We start from the raw sequence: 18,244 nt of genomic DNA, 5'->3' as shown, positions 1-18,244 counted from the left end.
ACCATATGATCATCTCAATAGATGCAGAAAAAGCTTCTGACAAAATTTAACACCCATTTATGGCAAAAACCCTGTAGAAAGTAGGCATAGAGGGAACTTACCTCAACATAATAAAGGCCATATATGACAAACCCACAGCCAATATCATTCTCAATGGTGAAAAACTGAAACCATTTCCACTAAGATCAGGAACAAGACAAGGTTACCCACCTTCACCACTATTATTCAACATAGTTTTGAAAGTTTTAGCCACAGCAATCAGAGAAGAAAAAGAAATAAAAGGAAACCAAATCAAAAAAGAAGAAGTAAAGCTGTCACTGTTTGTAGATGACATGATACTATACATAGAGAACCCTAAAGATGCTACCAGAAAACTACTAGAGCTAATCAATGAATTTGGTAAAGTAGCAGGATACAAAATTAATGCACAGAAATCTCTTGCATTCTTATACACTAATGATGAAAAATCTGAAAGAGCAATTAAGGAAACACTCCCATTTACCATGGCAACAAAAAGAATAAAATACCTAGGATCAACCTACCTAAGGAGACAAAAGACCTGTATGCAGAAAACTATAACACACTGATGAAAGAAATTAAAGATAATACAAACATATGGAGAGATATACCATGTCCTTGGATTGGAAGGTTCAACACTGTGAAAATGACTATACTAGCCAAAGGAATCTACAGATTCAGTGCAATCCTTATCAAACTACCAATGGCATTTTTCACAGAACTAGAACAAAAAATTTCACAATTTGTATGGAAACACAAAAGACCCCGAATAGCCAAAGCAATCTTGAGAAAGAAAAACAAAGCTGGAGGAATCATGCTCCCGGACTTCAGAGTATATTACAAAGCTACAGTAATCAAGACAGTGTGGTACTGGCACAAAAACAGAAATATAGATCAATGGAACAGGATAGAAAGCCCAGAGATAAACCCATGCACATATGGTCACCTCATTTTTGATAAAGGAGGCAAGAATATACAATGGACAAAAGACAGCCTCTTCAATAAGTGGTGCTGGGAAAACTGGACAGCTGCATGTAAGAGAGTGAAATTAGAACACTCCCTAAAACCATACACAAAAATAAACTCAAAATGGATTATAGACCTAAATGTAAGGCCAAAACTATCAAACTCTTAGAGGAAAACATAGGCAGAACACTCTATGACATAAATCACAGCAAGATCCTTTTTGACCCACCTCCTAGAGAAATGGAAATAAAAACAAAAATAAACAAATGGGACCGAATGAAACTTAAAAGCTTTTGCACAGCAATTGAAACCATAAACAAGACGAAAAGACAAACCTCAGAATGGGAGAAAATATTTGCAAATGAAGCAACGGACAAAGGATTAATCTCCAAAATTTACAACTCAATATGCAACTTATGCATAAGTTGCAAGCTTATGCAACTCAATATCAAAAAAACAAACAACCCAATCCAAAAATGGGCAGAAGACCTAAACAGACATTTCTCTAAAGAAGATTTACAGATTGCCAACAAACATATGAAAGAAAACTCAACATCACTAATCATTAGAGAAATGCAAATCAAAACTACAATCAGGTATCACCTTACACCAGTCAGAATGGCCATCATCAAAAAATCTACAAACAATAAATGCTGGAGAGGGTGTGCAGAAAAGGGGACCCTCTTGCAGTGTTGGTGAGAATGTAAATTGATACAGCCACTATGGAGAACTGCATGGAGGTTCCTTAAAAAACTAAAAATAGAACTACCATACGACCTAGCAATCCCACTACTGGGCATATACTCTGAGAAAACCATAATTCAAAAAGAGTCATGTACCACAATGTTCATTGCAGCACTATTTACAATAGCCAGGACATGGAAGCAACCTAAGTGCTCATAGACAGATGAATGGATAAAGAAGATGTGGCATATATATACAATGGAATATTACTCAGCCATAAAAAGAAACAAAATAGAGTTATTTGTAGTGAGGTGGATGGACCTAGAGTCTGTCATACAGAGTGAAGTAAGTCAGAAAGAGAAAAACAAATACCGTATGCTAACACATATATATGGACTCTAAAAAAAAAAAAAATGGTTATGAAGAACCTAGGGGCAGGACAGGAATAAAGATGCAGACGTAGAGAATGGACTTCAGGACATGGGGAGGCGGAAGGGTAAGCTGGGACGAAGTGAGAGTGTGGCATGTACTTATATATACTACCAAATGTAAAATAGATAGATAAAATGTAAAATAGATAGCTAGTGGGAAGCAGCCGCATAGCACAGGGAGATCAGCTGGGTGCTCTGTGACCACCTAGAGGGGTGGGATAGGGAGGGTGGGAGGGAGACACAAGAGGGAGGAGATAGGGGGATATATGTTTATGTATAGCTGATTCACTTTGTTACAAAGCAGAAACTAACAGACCATTGTAAAGCAATTATACTCCAATAAAGATGTTTAAAAAAAAAAAAAAAGGAAAGAAAATGAAAGAAAGTTATCTCTATCAGTTGTCTATTGCTAGGTAACAAAGTACCACAAAATTAGTAGTTAAACATACACATACACAGACTCACACTTATAATCTCACAGTGTCTGTGGGTAAGTTTAGCTGGGACCTCTGCCATTTAGGGTTTCACAAGGAGAAAATCAAGGTATAGCCTGGGATGCACCCTCATCTGGAAGCTAAGATGAAAAAGAATCTACTTGCATTCTCACTCAGATTATAGGCAGAATCAATTTCCTTGTGTGTGTAGAACTGAAGACGTGGACTTCTTACAATCTGTGGGCTGGAGGTTGCCTTCTCCTAGAAGCTGCCTACAGTTCCTAGAGGCACCCCCAGTCCTCAGAGACTGCCCACAGATTTTTGCCTTGTGAACTTCATCATATGGTGGCTTCCTTCAGCAAACAGCAAGGGGAGTCTCTAGAGCAGGTGTGTTAGCAAGACGGTCTCACGGAATATAACATAAGCATGAGAGGGGCATCCTATGTGGGCTCTCACCTTTGTCATATTCTATGGCTTAGAGGCGAGACACAGGTCCTACTCACACTAAAGGGGAGGGGAGCACTGAGACATGAACACTGGGAGGAGGGGTTACGAAGACCCACCTTACAGTATGCTTGCCAAGTTCTCTCTAAAAACAAATTTTAGTGGAGTCTGATTTTCCTCAGTTAAGAATCAGTTAATTCTTAATTTTAAACTTGAAGTGTAATTGAATTTTTAAAAGGAGGTTAAATATATCCACTTTTTAAACCTTTGAAGATAACTCTGAAAGAAAGTTACTACATTACCCTATAGGAGAGCAAATGTATATATATAAATATTTTTAAATATATAAATATATATAATATATAAAAATATATGATATATATAATAAAATATATATGTAAAAGATCTATATAAATATATATATAAAATATATAAATATATTTTTAAAAGGAGACATTGAGAAAGTTTTACTTGCTTACAAATGTATATACATATTTTGATATGTAGGCATATTTAAAGTAAAAATGTAAAAAGTAGTTATGTATTTGTTCATTTTTTTAGATTCAAAATGCATTGTTTATCATATCTGCCAATATTTCATTTTTACAGAGGCAAAGTCACCATCCAAATTAATAGCAGTAATTAGCAGTTTGGGTTTCTCACCACAGGCAAATGTCTGACTTTTAGAGTTACAAATGAGCATTTAGGGACTGAAGCAGGAGGCAATACAGTCTCTGGGAACAGAATGATTATTTAACATAATTTTATAAAGAATAAGATATCCATATTAATTCCTACTTAAATATAGACTACATAAATTCTTCATATTCTATTTTATTAAAATTTTATTTAATATTAACTAACGTGATGAGTACTTCTGAAAATTTTTATTTGATAATTTTGCTTGATTTCTATTCTGTTGATATAGAGTTTATGAATCTTACTCCAATGAATTTAGGTGGGAAAGTCTCTTAATTAATTATTATAGTTACTGATTCAGAAACTCACTCTGCTTAACCTGAAAGAGAGCTTTAATATGTTAATTGATTAATTGACACAGTTCCTAATATAAAAAGATTTTAATAACTATCTGTGGATTATATTGATGGATGGAAGAATGAGTGAAAAAATCAATTTGTGGAAATATCTTTGATATTTGATTTATTGCATTGATGAGATTACTTTCGACAATTTACTATAGTGACCCTATTACTAAATTGCAATACCTTGGAGAAATTAATTAGCCTTATTGACCCTCAGTATAACATATACAGTAATTATTACCTAACAGGGTTGATTTGTAAGGAACTATGATTTGTAATAACTATTCTTATTATAGGGAAGCCTCAAAAACATTGCCTACTTCATTCATATCTGCCCCTCACCCTCTATCACATATATAAATTAGTTCACAGGAATTAGAAATGTAAGAGCGCAGATCATTATAACTTTTTATTTTGAAATAATTTCAAACACCAGAGAATCTGTAATAATATCACACAGATTGTTTATCATATCAGCTATATGTTTCATATTTACAAAGTGAAACCACCTTCTAAATTAATAGTAGTAGGTAGAGCTATCGGAATTCGCCAATTAAAAAAAAAAACACTCAAACATGAGTTTCAGATAAACAACAAAGAATTTATTCAGAATAATTGTGTCACTGCAATATTTGGAACATATTTATACTAAAAAACATTTTTTCTTTGTTTGAAATTCCAATTTAACTGGGTGCCCTGAATTTTATCTAGCCCCCCTGCATACCCAACATCCAGATTCCCTAATTGTTAATATCTGCCACATTCCTTTATCAGTCTCTCCATCTCTATTTCTCTTCCTCTTCTCGGTCTCTAAATATTTACCTATGTGCACAACATAACATACACGTGTGATTTTTTACTCAAACCATTTGAGAGTTTGCACACTCATGCTCCTTTTCCTGTATATATTCCAAGGTTATATTCTAAGAGCAGGGATATTTTCTTACATAATGACAGAAAATTACAAAAATCATGAAATTTAATGTTGAATACATGCTACTGATTAATATGCAGTCCATGTTCTGATTTCACAGTTTGTCACAACGCTGCTTTTTAGATAATTTCTAACCCATCGTTCAATTCAGGATCACAGACTGCTTTTATTTATCATAATTCTTTATTCACCTGTAACCTTAAACATTCCTCAGCCTTTTTGTGACTCATGGTATTGTAATTTTTGGAGGAATTAAGGCCAGTTGTTTTGTATATTGTCCCTCATGGGTTCGTTTGATGTTTCCTTATGACTAGATTAAGGTTATGCATCTGCAGCAGGGATACCACAGAAATGATGCTGTCCTGCTAAATGCAACAGGGCATGAAGCATATAATGTTAGTTTTTCTCTACAGTGATGGTGGTAACTGCGAACACTTGATTAGGGTGATGCCTATCAGATTTCTCACCTGTTGTAAAATTAGCATTTTATTCTCTTTGAAACTGAATGAGCATTTTGTGGAGAGATTTTGAAACCAGGTAAATATCCTGTTTCTCATCTAACTTTCACCCACTAGATTTAGCCTCAACTGATCATAATTGCCTAAATAAATTGTAACTATGATGGCTGCAACCTGGTAACTTTTTTTTAACACTATTACTCTTGCTACATTTATTACAAAGCATTCTACAGTAAGAAAGAATATTTTCTTCTCTCTTGTTTATAAATGCTTGAACTTAAGAATGCATTTGTGTGCACATATTATAGTGTCTATAATGTTACGTACCAATGTTTACTTCTTGACCTCCCATAACATTCATTAACAAGAAGCATCATTCTTTCCTTTGTGCCATTTTGTTCCAAATTATATTTCATGCGAAATTATAATTTATTCTTTATGCTCTTCTGGTTCATATTTTTGGAGAATAATGCATTCCTCTTTAATATAGAATTAATTATATCTGTTTGTACATTTCTTCTTGTTTTAAAGCACTGTATATCATAAAGTCCATCTGTCACTTTTTTCATATACTAAATTTCCATATGTATTTGGGTCTATTTCATGACTTTTTAAATTTTTTTATTTTTTAATTTTTTTTCTTAACATCTTCATTGGAGTATAATTGCTTTACAATGGTGTGTTAGTTTCTGTTGTATAACAAAGTGAATCAGCTATACAAACACATATATCCCCGTATTTCCCCCATCTTGCATCTCCCTCCCACCCTCCCTATCCCACCCCTCTAGGTGGTCACAAAGCACCGAGCTGATCTCCCTGTGCTATGTGGCTGCTTCCCACTAGCTATCTATTTTACATTTGGTAGTGTATATATGGCCATGCCACACTCTCACTTCGTCCCAGCTTACCCTTCCACCTCCCCATGTCCTCAAGTCCATTCTCTACATCTGCATTTTTATTCCTGTCCTGCCCCTAGGTTCTTCAGAACCATCTTTTTTTTTTTTAGATTCCATATATATGTGTTAGCATACTGTATTTTTTCTCTTTCTGACTTACTTCACTCTGTATGATAGTCTCTAGGTCCATCCCCCTAACTACAAATAACTCAATTTCGTTTCTTTTTATGGCTGAGTAATATTCCATTGTATATATGTGCCACATCTTCTTTATCCATTCATCTGTTGATGGACACTTAGGTTGCTTCCATGTCCTGGCTATTATAAATAGAGCTGTAATGAACATTGTGGTACATGACTCTTCTTGAATTATGGTGTACTCAGGGTATATGCCCAGTAGTGGGATGGCTGGGTTGTATGGTAGTTCTATTTTTAGTTTTTTAAGGAACCTCCATACTGTTCTCCATAGTAGCTGTATCAAATTACATTCCCACCAACAGTGCAAGAGGGTTCCCTTTTCTCCACACCCGCTCCAGCATTTATTGTCTGTAGATTTTTGATGATGGCCATTCTGACCAGTGTGAGGTGATACCTGATTGTAGTTTTGATTTGCATTTCTCTAATGATTTGTGATGTTGAGCATCCTTTCATGGGTTTGTTGGCAATCTGTATATCTTCTTTGGAGAAATGTCTATTTAGGTCTTCTGCCCATTTTTGGATTGAGTTGTTTGTTTTTTTGATATTGAGCTGCATGAGCTGCTTGTATATTTTGGAGATTAATCCTTTGGCAGTTGCTTCGTTGGCAAATATTTTCTCCCATTCTGAGGGCTGTCTTTTCATTTTGTTTATGGTTTCCTTTGCTTTGCAAAAGCTTTTAAGTTTCATTAGGTCCCATTTGTTTATTTTTTGTTTTTATTTCCATTTCTCTAGGAGGTCGGTCAAAAAGGATCTTGCTGTGATTTATGTCATAGAGTGTTCTGCCTATGTTTTCCTCTAAGAGTTTGATAGTGTCTGGCCTTACATTTAGGTCTTTAATCCATTTTGAGTTTATTTTTGTGTATGGTTTTAGGGAGTGTTCTAATTTCACTCTCTTACATGCAGCTGTCCAGTTTTCCCAGCACCACTTATTGAAGAGGCTGTCTTTTGTCCATTGTATATTCTTGCCTCCTTTATCAAAAATGAGGTGACCATATGTGCATGGGTTTATCTCTGGGCTTTCTATCCTGTTCCACTGATCTATATTTCTGTTCTTGTGCCAGTACCACACTGTCTTGATTACTGTAGCTTTGTAGTAGTCTGAAGTCCGGAAGCCTGATTCCTCCAGCTCTGTTTTTCTTACTCAAGATTGCTTTGGCTATTCGGGGTCTTTTGTGTTTCCATACAAATTGTGAAATTTTTTGTTCTAGTTCTGTGAAAAATGCCATTGGTAGTTTGATAGGGATTGCATTGAATCTGTAGATTGCTTTGGCTAGTATAGTCATTTTCACAGTGTTGATTCTTCCAATCTAAGGACATGGTCTATCTCTCCATCTGTTTGTATCATTTTTAATTTCTTTCATCAGTGTCTTATAGTTTTCTGCATACAGGTCTATTGTCTCCTTAGGTAAGTTTATTCCAACGTATTTTATTCTTTTTGTCGCCATGGTAAATGGGAGTGTTTTCTTAATTTCTCTTTCAGATTTTTCATCATTAGTGTATAGGAATGCAAGAGATTTCTGTGCATTAATTTTGTATCCTGCTACTTTACCAAATTCATTGATTAGCTCTAGTAGTTGTCAGGTAGCATCTTTAGGATTCTCTATGTATCGTATCATGTCATCTGCAAACAGTAGACAGTTTTACTTCTTCTTTTCCGATATGGATTCCTTTTATTTCTTTTTCTTCTCTGATTGCTGTGGCTAAAACTTCCAAAACTATGTTGAATAATAGTGGTGAGAGTGGGCAACCTTGTCTTGTTCCTCATCTTAGAGGAAATGCTTTCAGTTTTTCACCATTGATAACAATGTTGGCTTGGGTTTGTCATATATGCACTTTATATGTTGAGGTAAGCTCCCTCAATGGCTACCTGCTGGAGGGTTTTTATCATAAATGGGTGTTGAATTTTGTCAAAAGCTTTTTCTGCGTCCTTTGAGATGATCTATGGTTTTTATGCGTCAATTTGTTAATATGGTGTATCACATTGACTGATATTTGTATATTGAAGAATCCTTGCATTCCTGGGATAAACCCCACTTGATCATGGTGTATGATCCTTTTAATGTGCTGTTGGATTCTGTTTGCTAGCATTTTGTTGAGGATTTTAGCATCTATGTTCATCAGTGATATTGGCCTGTAGTTTTCTTTTTTTCTGACATCTTTGTCTGGTTTTGGTATCAGGGTGTTGGTGCCCTCGTAGAATGAGTTTGGGAGTGTTCCTCCCTCTGCTATATTTTGGAAGAGTTTAAGAAAGATAGGTGTTAGCTCTTCTCTAAATGTTTGATTCGCCTGTGAAGCCATCTGGTCCTGGGCTTTTGTTTGTTGGAAGATTTTTAATCACAGTCTCAATTTCAGTGCTTGTGATTGGTCTGTTTATAGTTTCTATCTCTTCCTGGTTCAGTCTCGGAAGGTTGTGAATGTCTAAGAATTTGTCCATTTCTTCCAGGTTGTCCATTTTATTGGCATAAAGTTGCTTGTAGTAATCTCTCAGGATCCTTTGTATTTCTGCAGTGTCAGTTGTTATTTCTCCTTTTTCATTTCTAATTCTATTGATTTCAGTCTTCTCCCTTTTTTTCTTGATGATTCTGGCTAATGGTTTATCAATTGTGTTTATCTTCTCAAAGAACCAGCTTTTAGTTTTATTGATCTTTGCTATTGTTTCCTTCATTTCTTCTTCATTTATTTCTGATCTGATCTTTATGATTTCTTTCCTTCTGCCAACCTTTGGGATTTTTTGTTCTTCTTTCTCTAATTGCTTTAGGTGTAAGGTTAGGTTGTTTATTTGTGATGTTTCTTGTTTCTTGAGGTAGGATTGTATTTCTATAAACTTCCTTCTTAGAAGTGCTTTTGCTGCATCCCATAGGTTTTGGGTTGTCGTGTTTTTATTTTCATTTGTTTCTAGGTATTTTTTGACTTCCTCTTTGATTTCTTCAGTGATCTCTTGGTTATTTTGTAGTGTATTGTTTAGCCTCCATGTGTTTTAATTTTTTACAGATTTTTTTCCTGCAATTGATATGAAGACTCATAGCATTGTGGTCAGAAAAGGTATTTGATACGATTTCAATTTTTTAAATTTACCATGGCTTGACTTGTGACCCAAGATATGATCTATTCTGGAGAATGTTCCACAAGCACTTGAGAAGAAAGTGTATTCTGTTGGTTTTGGATGGAATGTCCTATAAATATCAATTAAGTCCATCTTGTTTAATGTATCATTTAAAGCTTGTGTTTCCTTATTTATTTTCATTTTGGATGATCTGTCCATTGGTGAAAGTGGGGTGTTAAAGTCCCCTACTATGATTGTGTAACTGTTGATTTCCCCTTTTATGGCTGTTAGCATTTGCCTTATGTATTGAGGTGCTCCTATGTTGGGTGCATAAATACTTACAATTGTTATATCTTCTTCTTGGATTGATTCCTTGATCATTATGTAGTGTCCTTCGTTGTCTCTTGTAATAGTCTTTTTTTAAAGTCTATTATGTCTGATATGAGAATTGCTAATCCAGCTTTCTGTTCATTTCCATTTGCACGGAATATCTTTTTCAATCCCCTCACTTTCAGTCTGTATGTGTCCCTAGGTCTGAAGTGGGTCTCTTGTAGACAGCATATATACGGGTCTTGTTTTTGTATCCATTCAGCTAGTGTATGTCTTTTGGTTGGAGCATTTAATCTATTTACATTTAAGGTAATTATCAATATATATGCTCCTATTACCATTTTCTTAATTGTCTTGGGTTTGTTATTGTAGGTCTTTTCCTTCTCTTGTGTTTCCTGCCTAGAGAAGTTCCTTTAGCATGTGTTGTAAAGCTGGTTTGGTGGTGCTGAACTCTCTTAGCTTTTGCTAGTCTGTAAAGGTTTTAATTTCTCCATTGAATCTGAATGAGATCCTTGCTGGGTAGAGTCATCTTGGTTGTAGGTTTTTCCCTTTCATCACTTTAAATATGTCCTGCCACTCCCTTCTGGCTTGCAGAGTTTCTGCTGAAAGATCAGCTGTTAACCTTATGGGGATTCCCTTGTGTGTTATTTGTTGTTTTTCCCTTGCTGGTTTTAATATTTTTTCTTTGTATTTAATTTTTGATAGTTTGATTAATACGTGTCTTGGCGTGTTTCTCCTTGGATTTATCCTATATGGGACTCTCTGTGCTTCCTGGACTTGACTATTTCCTTTCCCATATTAGGGAAGTTTTCAAGTATAATCTCCTCAAATATTTTCTCAGTCCCTTTCTTTTTCTTTTCTTCTTCTGGGACCCCTATAATTCAAATGTTGGTGCATTTAATGTTGTCCCAGATGTCTCTGAGAGTGCCCTCAATTCTTTTCATTCTTTTTTCTTTATTCTGTTCTGCAGTAGTTATTTCCACTATTTTATCTTCAAGGTCATTTGTCCGTTCTTCTCCCTCAGTTATTCTGCCGTTGATTCCTTCTAGAGAATTTTTACTTTCATTTATTGTGTTGTTCATCATTGTTTGTTTGCTCTTTAGTTGCTCTAGGTCCTTGTTAAACGCTCCTTGTATTTTCTCCATTCTATTTCCAAGGTTTTGGATCATATTTACTGTCAATACTCTGAATTCTTTTTCAGGTAGACTGCTTATTTCCTCTTCATTTGTTTGGTCTGGTGGTTTTTTACCTTGCTCTTTTATCTGCTGTTTATTTCTCTGTCTTCTCATTTTGCTTAAGTTACTGTGTGTGGGGTCTCCTTTTCGCAGGCTGCAGGTTCATAATTCCTGTTGTTTTTGGTGTCCGCGCCCAGTGGGTATGGTTGGTTCAGTGGCTAGTGTAGGCTTCCTGGTGGAGGGGACTGGTGCCTGTGTTCTGGTGGAAGAGGCTGCATCTTTTCTTTCTGGTGGGCAGGACCGCATCCGGTACTGTGTTTTGGGGTGTGTGTGAACTTATTATGATTTTAGGGAGCCTCTCTGCTAATGGGTGGGTATGTGTTCCTGTCTTGCTAGTTGTTTGGTATAGCGTGTCCAGCACTGTAGCTTGCTGGTCGTTGAGTGGAGCTTGGTCTTAGTGTTGAGATGGAGATCTCTGGGAGAGCTTTCACTGTTTAATATTACATGGGGCTGGTAGGTCTCTGGTGGACCAATATTCTGAACTTGGCTCTCCCACCTCAGAGGCTCAGGCCTGACACCCAGCCGGAGCACCACGACCCTGTCAGCCTAACGGCCAGGTTCGAAGGAATTTTCTTGCCTTTGGGAAGTCTGAGGTCTTCTGTCAGCGTTCAGTAGGTGTTCTGTAGGAGTTGTTCCACATGTAGATGCATTTTTGTTGTATTTGTGGGCAGGAATGTGATCTCCATATCTTACTGCTCCACCATCTTAAAGGTCCCCCCTATTTCTTGACTTTTTATTCTATGGCAGAATTCTATTTTTCTCTCCATGAACCATAGGAAACTATTTGAATTCTAGCTAATTTATAGGAATATCTGATACAGATTATTTCCCTATTTTTTTATTATTTTCATTGCTAGTCTTACAATTTCCCTTTTCTATATAAAGTTTAGTGCCCATTAATCTAAGTCCATGAAAAAAATTGCTGTTATTTTTCGTTTTGGTGAGTAGTGAGATGAAATTTAGAAAGTAACTTGGATGGTACTAACATCTTTATAACATTGAGTTACCCTAAGAACAGGTGATGTTTTTCCATTTGTTTGAGTCTACTCTTTTGTCCTTGAGAAATATTTCAAACTTTTCCTCAACCGGTCCTCTATCTGGTTCTATTAATGTTTTTATGTTACTTACATACCCTCATACCTTACTGAATTTTTTTCTTAATTGATTCTTTTGTTTTTATAAATTTATTTTATTTATTTTTGTCTGCATTGGGTCTTCGTTGCTGCACACTGGCTTTCTCTACTTGCAGCGAGCAGGGCTCTTCGTTGCAGTGCATGGCCTTTTCATTGCAGTGGCTTCTCTTGTGGCAGAGCATGGGCTCTAGGTGTGTGGGCTTCAGTAGTGTGGCTCATAGGCTCTCGAGCGCAGGCTCAGTAGTTGTGTCATACGGGCTTAGGTGCTTGGCAGCATGTGGGATCTTCCCGGAACAGGGCTCAAACACATGTCCCCTGCATTGGCAGATGGATTCTTAACCACTGTGCCACCAGGGAAGCCCTATTAATTGATTCTTTAGATTCCTTAGAGTTTTCCAGATATACGGCAAAAAAAAAAAAGATAGTTTTACTGCTTCTTTATCTGTTTTATCTATTCTTATGCCTCTAAGTCATTTCTCATGATCAATTACTTTGACTAGTATTTGCATTAAAGTGCTGATTAGTGCAGAGATTGTAGGCACAATTGCCTTGTTCTTTTTGGAAATATCACTACTGTTCCTTATTAAATAAGATGATACTGACTTTAGAAGATATGCATGTGTATATACACACATAATGCACATTGTGAATATACACATATAACACGTGTGTATATACACATAATACATAATGTGTCTACCAGATATATATGACATTAGTGTACATGTGTATGTGTGTGAGTCAAAATGTGGAAAGTTTTCTTAGAGTTTTAAACACTATTTCTGTTCCACTGTTTTATTCTTCAGTAATTGAAATAACATGAATGTTATTCCTTCCTTTCCTGTCTTCCTTTTCCTCTACTTTCCATTTTATCCTTTTTAATCCTTTTTTAAAATCTCATTTTTATTCTTTTGGGTTTTGTTTGTTGTTGTTCATTTCTATTATTAATTTCTGAATTTATGAATAAAGGTGGTTTTTCATATTGTTAAATGCTTTTATGAATATATTTAATTCCATGTTAACTATTATTATACAGTTTACTTCTAATTTATGATTATTGTTTCAAGCAGAATTTCCATCAGTTGGTATATGTTGACTTCCTATTTTTCTTGCTATCTTCACTGTATTGAAGTGTTTTTACAAAATTTCTAGTTTAATGGTGCTCTGCCATTGTTGCAACATCCAGTTACTTAGTGGATGTTCATCTTTGTTTTGGTGGTGTCAATGACAACAAGTTAACAACTTTACATTAAAAAGTTATTTTTCAAATACATATTCATAATGCTTAGTTTTACTTCATTTCAATTCACTCTAAAGATGAAATAATTTTTCTGAGTTAGCAATGCTATTAAATTAAAATTTTAATAATTGTAAATTAATACAAACTAAGTAATGAATAGTAAAAGCATCTTTTCTCTTGTTTGTATTTTTAAAAATTGATGTAATGGGAAATAAATCTTTGTTCATTTAATGTTTAAATTAATATCCATTTAAAATTTTACAGATAAGTGCATAAAGCCTGAGAAGAAACTCAAACTGGAATATGGGCTAAAATATAATTTTCTTAAGATAATGTCACGATTCTGTAACAAAAAAGAGGTGTTTTCCCATTTATTTTGATATATCTTAACAGTAAACCGATGTTAAACTCAGTAGGGTAATTGAGGTGCTCTTTACAAAGATGTGGGAAAATGTTAAGGACAACCAACAGGGCATGGTACTCTGAGGCCAGCCACGTAAGAAAGCTATGGTACTCTGAGGCCAGCCACATGAAAAACCTATGCCACCTCTTCTGTAGGGGCAAAGGGCTGGGTGGTTGTCTGAAACCTGAGGAAATTGCTAAATAGAAAGTGACAGTTGGCAGGAGCTGTGGCCAACGATAGAAGGGAACAATCAAACCAGGTGAGTTGGCAAGGATGAAGCCAGGGTAATAAGCACACTCCTCCCCTCTGTCTCACAGTGCACGCAATCTGCAGAAAGATTCTGAGTGTTCATTGCAGCCTGGTATTTAATTGATATATTTTTTATTACTGGATAATTTATCTTTTAGTAATTATCAGTATTTCATTTTCCCTTAAAATATCCATCCATGTCATTTTCCTATTTTATTTATTTTTTTACTGTTTTTTCTCAAGATTTGTATGATATATGCATACTTTAAATATCTCTATATTAACTATTATTCTGTAATAAATGTTGTAAAGCTTTTTCTTAGTTTGTCATGTGATCTTTAATTCTTTGCAGTGCCTTTGACGTACAGAAGTTATGTTTTGTAGGGCTAAGTATACTAGGGCTTATTGTATTATTTCTTCTAGGAATTTTTTAAAAATTATAAATACCTTTCTTATCTATTTATTAGCCTAATATATTTGTAGATTTTTTTGTGATATCTACGATTTAAGTATAAGTGTAAGTATAGATGTTTAAAAGAGCTCAGAATATTTTTTCTTGTGATGTTAGATAAGAACTCTAAGGAGTGTATATGTGCATGTGTGTTTGTGTGTGCTTATTTATATAGATAATTAGCCCAATGATTTTTTTAAAATAATCTATTCCTTTTCATTTTATTATATGCATCACATCAGAGTCTCTTTAAAGATAATGTATATTGTTTAACCGATCTATTTATGCCAGCATCACACTGTTTTAATTATTATACATGAATCATTTTGGGCTTCTGATAAGGCAAGTCACTTTGAAGCCTGTTTCTGCTCAGCGATGCTCATCTTTTACACTGAATCTTTCATTCAGTTCCATCAATCATTTCCCACACAGAGAATGTAAATCCAATAGAGTTCCTGTGTTGAGAAACCTGGGGCGTACAGTAAGAAAATGGAACAATTTGCAGAACACTTTATGCAAACTCAAAAATGTACCTCATCCAATTTGGCAATATAAATCTCTCCACAAATTGCATTTATGTAAATTGGCTAGGGTGATCCAATCACCTGTAAGCCTCTTTAAATTGTCATTCATAAAGGCAAAGTATAAAGTGGCTTTCTATCTATCATAAAGTGTGTGTGAATAATTGTTTAGTTTGATTTCTGTATGTTTCTAATCAATGTAATATAGTTTTGAATTGAGAGTTAAAGGCAACTCAAATGAGGAAGAAAATTATTACCCAGCTTCAGATCTGATTCACATTAAAGCAAAAGTTATTTCCACACTTTTTAAAATAAGTGCTGAAATGTCCAGAAGCTATGCCTGCTTCCATGATGAACATGTTTTCTTGTTGCACCTTGGGGAACTGGGCTCGTGAATGCACAATGTGCATCAGCTCTCTCATTCTCTGGGCCACCTGCTAATTTGCTGTAAGCAACAGAAGTGATGATGATATTTTTGTGTCTTCACCCACTAAATTACTTTCATGCCCCAAATGTCCTAATTGGTATTCTGTTCCTCAAAGCGTGCATAGTTGACTTCATAAGGAAATGAAAATGTCGGTGGGGTTGTCCGCCTGAGTTCCCCACAGGTAGATGAGTCTTATGACACACCGGCCACCACCTCCACTCGGAAGTGATGCCGTGCTCAGCATCACTTGATGGGGCTCCTACATTAGGACTTACAAAACCCTCTGTCCGTCCCCGGGCCTGTGATAGCGCCTCTCCTCCGCGGCCTCCGTCGCGCCGCCCTGTACCAGTGCCTGGGTGAAGCGCTGCTGCTATCCTGTGTCGGGCCCGCAGCCCTAGGTTCGGCGGCGGCCAACTCGGCCGGGCGGGGCCCACTAGCAGCCCACCGCAGCCGCCGCCGCCCCGCAGCCGGGGCTCACGTCGCCCGGCCGGCGACACTACAGTGAGGCGGCGGCCGACAGCGAGGACAACGCCAACTGCTTCAAGATGGTGGAGGGCCTTCATCGACCGCGGCGCCAGCATCATGGAGGACAAGCTGGTGGAGGACCTCAAGATCCGGGAGAGCGAAGCAAAGATCTATGAAGGGAGCATCTTGGAGGCAGACTGTGACGTACTGATCCCTGCTGCCAGCGAGAAGCAGCTGACCAAGTCCAATACACCCAGAGTCAAAGCTAAGAAGCCAAGTTTATTGCTGAAGGTGCCAACGGACTGACAACTCCAGAAGCTGATAAGATTTTCCTAGAGAGGAACATCATGGTTATTCCAGATCTCTACTTGAATGCTGGAGGAGTGACAGTATCTTACTTTGAGTGGCTGAAGAATCTAAATCACGTCAGCTATGGCCATTAGACCTTCAAATATGAAAGAGATTCTAACTACCACTTGCTCATGTCTGTTCAAGAGAGTTTGGAAAGGAAATTTGGAAAGCACGGTGGAACTATTCCCATTGTACCCACAGCAGAGTTCCAAGACAGGATATTGGGTGTCTCTGAGAAAGACATCGTGCACTCTGGCTTAGCTTACACCATGGAGCGCTCTGCCAGGCAAATCATGTGCACAGCCATGAGGTGTAACCTAGGATTGGACCCAAGAACAGCTGCCTATGTCAGCGCCATCGAGAAAGTCTTCAAGGTGTACAATGAAGCTGGTGTGACCTTCTCATAGACCGGACCGGACTGCGGCTGACTTCTTCACTACCCTCTCCACCTCTTCATCTGCAGACCTATCACAAGTTTACATGTAACCACAGAAATCTCTCTCTCATGACTTAATAGATAATGGACACCATTCTCAACAAGTCAATCCAAATCAGCCCCTTAAGAAAAAAAGTTAGGGGATCATATATAAGCTAATAAGTGATAGTAGAAATTAGCTATGTCAGAGAGCCATTTGGGCATTTTGCCTTTAAATAAAGTCTTTTCCCTCTGCCTGTGCTGCCTTGCTCCATGGCTGTTTCCCAGCACAGTCAGCTGTAGCCCTGGGAAAGCACCTTTTGTCTAAGAGCAGTCAGTCACTTGCCACTTCAGCTCTGGACAGATCTATCAGGTGCTTGGACACATTTAAGAAGCAGGTATATGGCATTTTCAGGAGGTAGCATGGTCCTCAAGTGAGTTATTGGTATTTTAAATCAGCAAAATAACTCAGTTTTACAGGTTACAAACAAAAAAACCATTCTCTTTATGCATTTTATTCTTTTAGAATAAAATAACTACATGCTGCTGTAATAAAATTGCCTTTAATCACTTAACAAGCCTAACCTTGACTCAAGCAGTGAATGCCTGTAAACATAATAAATGAAAAAAGCTAGTATTTTTATAACATAAGACAGTATCATTTATAACTTGTCAATTGCATATTGTCCTCCAGCAAACATAAAAAGCCCGGTAGAGAATTAAGTTATCTTCATACCTGCAAATGATGGAGGCTATTTTTGTTAAGACTGCCGGAATTTACTGACCACAATTATGACATATAGTCTAAAGAATGCAGTAACCTCCTTAACATGTTAATTAATTGTCCTCTTTTGAAGATCTATTGTGTTGACTAATTGAACAATAATTCAAGTAGAGTGTCCCAGAAAAAAACCACTTGGGCTCCCTCTTTGGAGTCCGGCTGGCGATTCTAAGCATTGCCAATGGCCCCAACTCGCCCTGAATTTATGTCCTCATTTAGAGGCCTCATCTTCCGTATATGGCTTCATTCCCAGTGGGCTGGAAACAACCTGGGGTTGTGTTTTGTTTAGAAGTTGTTTGGCCAGGGCCTTTTGAACAGTAGTCTCCCAGTGAAGTACTGGATATTATTTATGTAAGAATGAGCTTTTCTTTTGTTAACAATAATATCCTTTCAGAAATTTCTAACTACGTGGTAACTGCATGACTTAACCGGGTGACAAAAGCAGTTATTAAAAAGACTACCAGGAGACCTACAAGATGGCGGAAGAGTAAGACGTGGAGATCACCTACCTCGCCACAAATACATCAGAAATACATCTACGTGTGGAACACCTCCTACAGAACACCTACTGAATGCTGACAGGAGACCTCACACTTCCCAAAAAGGCAAAAAACTCCCCATATACCTGGGTATGGCAAAAGAAAAAACAGAGACAAAAGAATAGGGACGGGACCTGCACCAGTGGGAGGGAGCT

General features: G+C 36.8%; 1 pseudogene; it reads left to right on the top strand.

Annotated features, from left to right (window-relative positions):
- The window catches only part of LOC118884636, a 33,899-nt pseudogene extending 17,138 nt beyond the window's left edge, over positions 1–16,761 (top strand).
- Positions 16,762–18,244: the final 1,483 nt, after the last annotated feature.

The sequence above is a fragment of the Balaenoptera musculus genome, chromosome 19 (assembly GCF_009873245.2).
Source record: "Balaenoptera musculus isolate JJ_BM4_2016_0621 chromosome 19, mBalMus1.pri.v3, whole genome shotgun sequence".
Lineage (NCBI taxonomy): Eukaryota > Metazoa > Chordata > Mammalia > Artiodactyla > Balaenopteridae > Balaenoptera > Balaenoptera musculus.
This window is presented reverse-complemented; position numbering and strand designations above follow the sequence as displayed.